The sequence below is a fragment of the Populus alba genome, chromosome 8 (assembly GCF_005239225.2).
Source record: "Populus alba chromosome 8, ASM523922v2, whole genome shotgun sequence".
NCBI classification, from domain to species: Eukaryota; Viridiplantae; Streptophyta; class Magnoliopsida; order Malpighiales; family Salicaceae; genus Populus; species Populus alba.
In genome coordinates, this window is record NC_133291.1 from 7,394,046 (window position 1) to 7,400,045 (window position 6,000).

General features: G+C 34.0%; 1 long non-coding RNA gene across 1 annotated transcript; it reads right to left on the bottom strand.

Moving 5' to 3' along the window:
* Positions 1 to 3,219: 3,219 nt before the first annotated feature.
* On the bottom strand, positions 3,220 to 5,702 carry LOC118039999 (uncharacterized). The gene is made up of 3 exons (XR_004686000.2): positions 5,462 to 5,702; positions 3,478 to 5,223; positions 3,220 to 3,346 (listed from the first exon to the last, which is right to left on the bottom strand). It is a non-coding gene; the product is annotated as an uncharacterized lncRNA (long non-coding RNA).
* Positions 5,703 to 6,000: the final 298 nt, after the last annotated feature.

The following is a 6,000-nucleotide window of genomic DNA, read 5'->3' on the forward strand; positions in this document are numbered from 1 at the left end:
TAGTGTAACTCGAGACCTATTGTTAATATTAATTGGAACAATATGATAGTATTTTTGTCTCTTCATCCAGAAAACCTAAAGCATATTTTAAAAAATATTAAAATCTTTTCACTTTATATATTTTTCAATGCCCAACAAAACGGGGACAGATAAGTATTTTGCAACTTGATTGCAACAATCAAAACACCATTGAAAACAAAAAACTTAAACCTAGTGTCAATGATTTTATATAATATTTTTTTCACTATTATAATTTAAGCTAGGAAACAATTTCTTGTTTGACTAAACATAAAATATAATAAACAATAAAATGATGATGATACCTTCAAAATAAAACAAATATGAAGTCAGGGTCTTTTTAATTTTTTTCACTATGATTTTTTTTAACACTTTCATATCTAGTAAAATAAAAAAAATAAAAAAACAAAACAAAATAAGATGTGCGCATGTTGCACACTTAGAGGCGGTTAGAAGGTGTTAATGCTCTTTAAGTGGCGTGTTTAGCGCCTCTCAAGGTAAAACAATGTCATTTTATTGTGTCGTTGGAAGAGTCATCATATTCTTTTTATGTTGGTGCAACGTGTATCGATTATTGGTATGGTTTGTCAATAATAGACGCGTTTTTTCCTCTCTTCTCTCTCCTCAAAAAATTATAGCTTGATCTTATTGATTGTTGATATTTTCAACTCCAGTTCTTATTTTTTTAATTTATAATCTTTAGTTTCATCATTTTTATAGAAGTTTTATTTGTTTTCAATTTCATCATTTAATCACAACTTATCAAATATTATATTCTACAATTTAATCTTTAATCTTTGGATTTTTATTTGTTTTATCTTTGCTCTTTTGTAAAAGTTTTATTGGTTTTCAATTTCCTTTAATTTAAATTGATGATATTATGTTTTTCAATTTGATCCTTATTCTTTTGATTTTTAATTTTTTTTTCCTGATCATTTCATAAAAGTTAATATTTTTTTTTAATTCCACTATTTTATCAAAACATTGTTTTTTATTTTTCATGTCAATTGTGACCCTCGTTGTTTTGATTTTTTTTTTATCATTTATTCAACTGATTTTTCTTTCTAATTTCACCCTCCAGTAAAATATAAAAATTATTTTGTGTTTTAATTTTGATCCTTATCATTTTAATTGCTATTATTTTTAATTCTCTTGTATAATTGATTTTTTTAAAAAATTATTATTTAATATTTAATTGGTTAAAAATTGAACTTGAACTTCATGATTTATCCAGATTGGATATCTTGGATCCAATGACCTTGGTCACAAACTTTAAAATTTAACATATTTTTTTATCAAGAAAATATCTTTATATTTTTTTTATATATTTTTATTGAGCTATTATAATTTTATAATTTGAATAGTAAATTTGACAAGATATATCAATTGACTCAATTCTAATTATGACTACTCTTTTCATGTCATTTTTTTACCGCATTTTATATTTTTTGCAAAAAACAAAGCTACCTCAAATAATAGAATTTGCGTTTGGTTGGAGTAGCGAACCACTTAAGCTTATATTTTATATTTATTTTGTTTGCAAATTGATGAATTATGTGTATAAAGAGACCTCAAGCTCCAGGTACATTCACCTTTGGTTCTAAGATTAGGATAGAGATTTTCTACCTCTTAAAAAGAATAACAATTAATTTTATAAAATTTTTTAAAGATATAAATTAACTAGTTAGATTCTGAATTTAATTTTTAAAAATCACTAATAAAAGTCTTATAAATTACAGGGCTAATATAAATTTATATGGTCATTTTGAGGTTCATAAAATTAATGAAAGTATCCGGAACATTTATATTATTTTTTAATAAAAAAAATCAATTTTACGAATAAAAACACAAGCGCCTGAACATTTTGACAAGTGGTCTGACAGAGAGAGAGGTTATTAAAGTGATGATTATTATGATACTTTTACGTGAAATTAGCGTGTGAAAATTAACACCTAGTAAAAAAACCTTGGATCCCCCCCCCCCGGTTGTCCTTGCCTCCAAGTTTGGTGTCGCAAAAGACTGTTGAAGCAATGGGGGCCCGCGGAGTTCACGTGACAAGAAGGTAAGGATTCCGCTAATAGAGCCCGTGAAAAGCAGGTGACCCCCACGTTTTTCACATGCCCATGGCCCCCTTTTCATTACAAAGCTTCAGCCTATGGCCCATTATGATTTAGTGGGCCAGCCCATTTAAACTTAGATCATCTCTGACAATGGGTCTGCCATCGAGTGGCCTGCAAGCGAAGAATCGATGACACTGAAGAAATATCAATGGACAGTAGACTCGCAACAAGGAAGATGGTTGGCAGTGGGTGAATTTTTACTATCGAATGAAAATTCTGTTCATCAAAATACAATACAAAATATATATATATAAAATCTTCAATGATTTTAGATGTTCCAAGACTCGCCTCCGTAATAGGAGTGGCGATTGTCTCTAGTAAGAATCGCCTCCGTAAAGGAGTGGCGATTGCCTCCGTAACAGGAGCGGCGATCTTCAATGATTTTCCTCACCTTTTAACCTCTGTCAAACGTGATAGCATGGATTTTTAAAAGTGATACATTTTCATACTTGGCAAATGATGAGGGCCTGTCATAGCTTGGGACATGATAAAAGACAAAACATTATTCTTCTAACCTAGAAACCTAAATTGCTTGAAACCACACAAAAAAAAAAATTTGATTCTCTAGTCTGCCTTTGACGATCAGGGTGGGGTGGGGGAAGAGGTAGAGGACAGGGTGAGGCTTGAAGATGACCGGTAGTTGTTATAATATTGTTATTTTGTGACAATACTCCATTATGAAGCAAGTGGAAATACTATTAGTGTTATAATTGGTGGCATGTATTAAGGCTTTCTTGTCCCATCGAAATTGACAAGTGTGCTAAAAAACCTTATAATTTGATGTCTATAAAAAAGACATAATTATTTGAGAGCGATGAGAAAGTGTAGAGAGTAAAGTGAAGAAGAGAGAAAGAGGAGCTGCTGCAATGGGCAGCAGCCCTGCTACCATATGCAGCAGTGTGTGTAAGCTTGGAGTTAAGTTAGAGTGAATTTAATTTTTTTTCTCTGTATTTGTTTTCTATTCATTTTTTATTTTTAATAATATTTATTTTTTCCATAGATGTAAATAATTTATCGAACTATGTTAAATATTGTGTTAGTATGCTTAGCTTTCAATTAACAACTATCACATCATCAGTTGGATTTCCCAACAGTAATGTAAATATTGCTAGACGTTTAGCTCCGATGCAACGATCCCCTGGCAAAATGGCTATCAGGATCTGCTCTCTGCGAAGAATAACTCATAGAAAGTCAGTAGGAGAGGAGACCTGAAGGATCACAGAACAGTAGCCACATGGAAAATTGAAAGTGTCAACTCATGCGTGCAAAGAGCCCAAAAACAAAAAAGAAAACCTCCTAACTTGCTCGCGTCAAAGATTTCACTCATGAAAATGCTTACCTCAATCTCTCCGAACATTCCACGTATGGATAGAACTGATCCAAACCAGTAACGCCCGCACATCATTCCCAACTCCACATCACGCTCTTGGCGTCGAAAATGGTTCCCGAAAACCCTCGCTCACCTCCACGTAACATCACCTTCCAAATGAACCCAAGAAAATCTGTAGAAATTCATGAAGGAAACCCGAGTATACCAATCGTCTGGAACAAAAAACCTATACTAAAACTAAATACAAAAGCAATCTCCAATAATGCCTCTCCAACGCCCCATTTTATTGAGACTATTGAACTGCTTCTCTGCTACTAGCACTCTGTTAATCTTACTACCCTTTCTTCTTCCATGTATTTTCTTTGGCTTCGTTTTCATTATATTTCTTTTCGTTTTAATTTTACCATTCTTATGTAGCTTTATATCCTCTTGCCTCATCTTTAAGGTTGTTTCTCTAGAAATGAAGTATATCCCATTTTTTGGGACGAAATTTGGAACCACTAGGTCCAGGACTGTTGGAGGAGATTCAAAGTATTATAACATTGCTGATCATGAAAAGGTCGATGAACTGGGCCTCAAAGATAAGGAAGGTAGCTTTAAGGCAGACCCTAGTTTGGAGCTTCCATCTTTCGATGAATCTGAAGAAGAGAAACAAAAAAAACAAGAAGATGATCCAGAGGTGGATGGAAGAGAGAACCTGTGCAAGTACGAGGAGTACTCTTGGCAAATTCTGGTACCAAAATCTTGTACCAAAAAGGAAGAACAAAAGACGGTATGCGTTGATTAGTTAATTGATTTTTTAAATTTGAAGGGCAATAATAAAATGTCTTCGTAAGGTGAAAAATGGAACAAATAAGAAAAGACATACACAGTGAAGAACTGGTAATAAATAATATGTTTTTTAAACTAGCTTGCGCTGTCAATTCATTTACTATATGTGCCCTTTTTTCATGTTCATTTTTGCAGTTTTTTGAACTCCTGTCCTTTTGGAGAAAGAAAGAGAAAGGGCAGATATAGAAGATATTTGAATTAAATTCGGTAAATCTCAGCTCTCAGGAATCGATAGCTCCACCTGTTACTAATTTGATGATGTTGATGAATGAAAGTGCAAATTTTCTCAAATTTGTAGACCTGTTGGTGTCTTTGGACCCATAACTTGCAGCAGCAAGAAAAAGAAAACAGGGGAATTTTTAAACTGATGCACAAGATTTGAATAGCAAAGACTAGTACGATACCAAGATTTGATTTCAAGACATCATTTTCTCGGTTGATAAAGGGCATAATGTGAAATGATTATTTCTTCTCTCAAGAAGGCACTGCTTGCCATGGCAAAGTGTTGGATCGCATAGGATCAAGAGAACTTTGAAGGGTGTCGGCAACATTCTGTGCTCTAGCTAAAGAAAGATGGAAGATGTTGGATGCCTGGCAGACAGAATAAAAAAGGAGTTAAGCTTTGAGTCTGAACGAGGTCATTTGTTTTGGTTTCTTTGCAATCAGGCCCCTTTTCTCAATATATACAATGTTTTGCTACTTAAGGATTAACCTGTCCAACAAACAACTTCTTCCTTAGCTTTATCTATGCGTTTGTTGGTAGCGGGGATTTTGTGCCGTTGATTACTTGTTTTAATTAAACCAAGTTGGTAAATTTGTCAATCCCCATTAAACATATTCAAATGGAGTCCCTTCTCCCTTGTATATATACTTATCTTGTTCATGTCAATTACCTCTTCAGCGATTCAAGTGTCGTTCTGTTGCCTGCAAGTGTGGCCAGATTTGAGATAAGCAATTCGATTTAGGAATTTGAAACATGAACTACATACCATCTGAAAATGGAATTGATTTTATATTTAACAGATAGCAATGCCTGCTAGGAAAATATATACAGAAGCCCCTTTCTTTCTTTTTTCAAGAAAAAAAAAATCCATGTAGAAAGTACTAGAAAAAGAAGTAATCGTAAACTGTGTCAACTGCCAAGTGCCTTCTGGGAAAATACCAGTGTGCGTTTTTTCTTCTGAACTTGTAGGCTTCCTGATACTCTGTTCCTCTTTCGGTTGAACCTTTCTTAGCACTTGAAGCTTGGTTTCACAAGGGCTGGGCTGTCAGAAACTTGTGATACCATAAGCAAACATGGTAGGCTAAATTAACCTCACTTTATGGGCGGAAGAGAAATGCTTTGCTGCAGCAACCATGGTTGTTTCCGGCCCGGCTGGCGACGCTGCTCTTGCATTCTCTGTATTCTTTTTTTTTTTTTTTTTTTTTTTTGATTAACGTGGGTGTCCGGGCCAGCTTGCGCGCATTCTCTGCATTCTCTGTATTCTTACTTGCACTAGATGCAGTACCGGTGCACGAGGCAAACAAGGTTTTGATCGACGAGTACCAACTCTTCGCCGTATCCTTGCCCATTTTTCTTAAGTCTGCACAGTAAAGGAACCTTTAGCTACAAAGATGTATTAACTCAAATTTCTTAATTATTAACGCTTCTCCTCTGGTGGGCTCAGTCCTATACACTTGTGTGTTTTATATAAGCTCTAA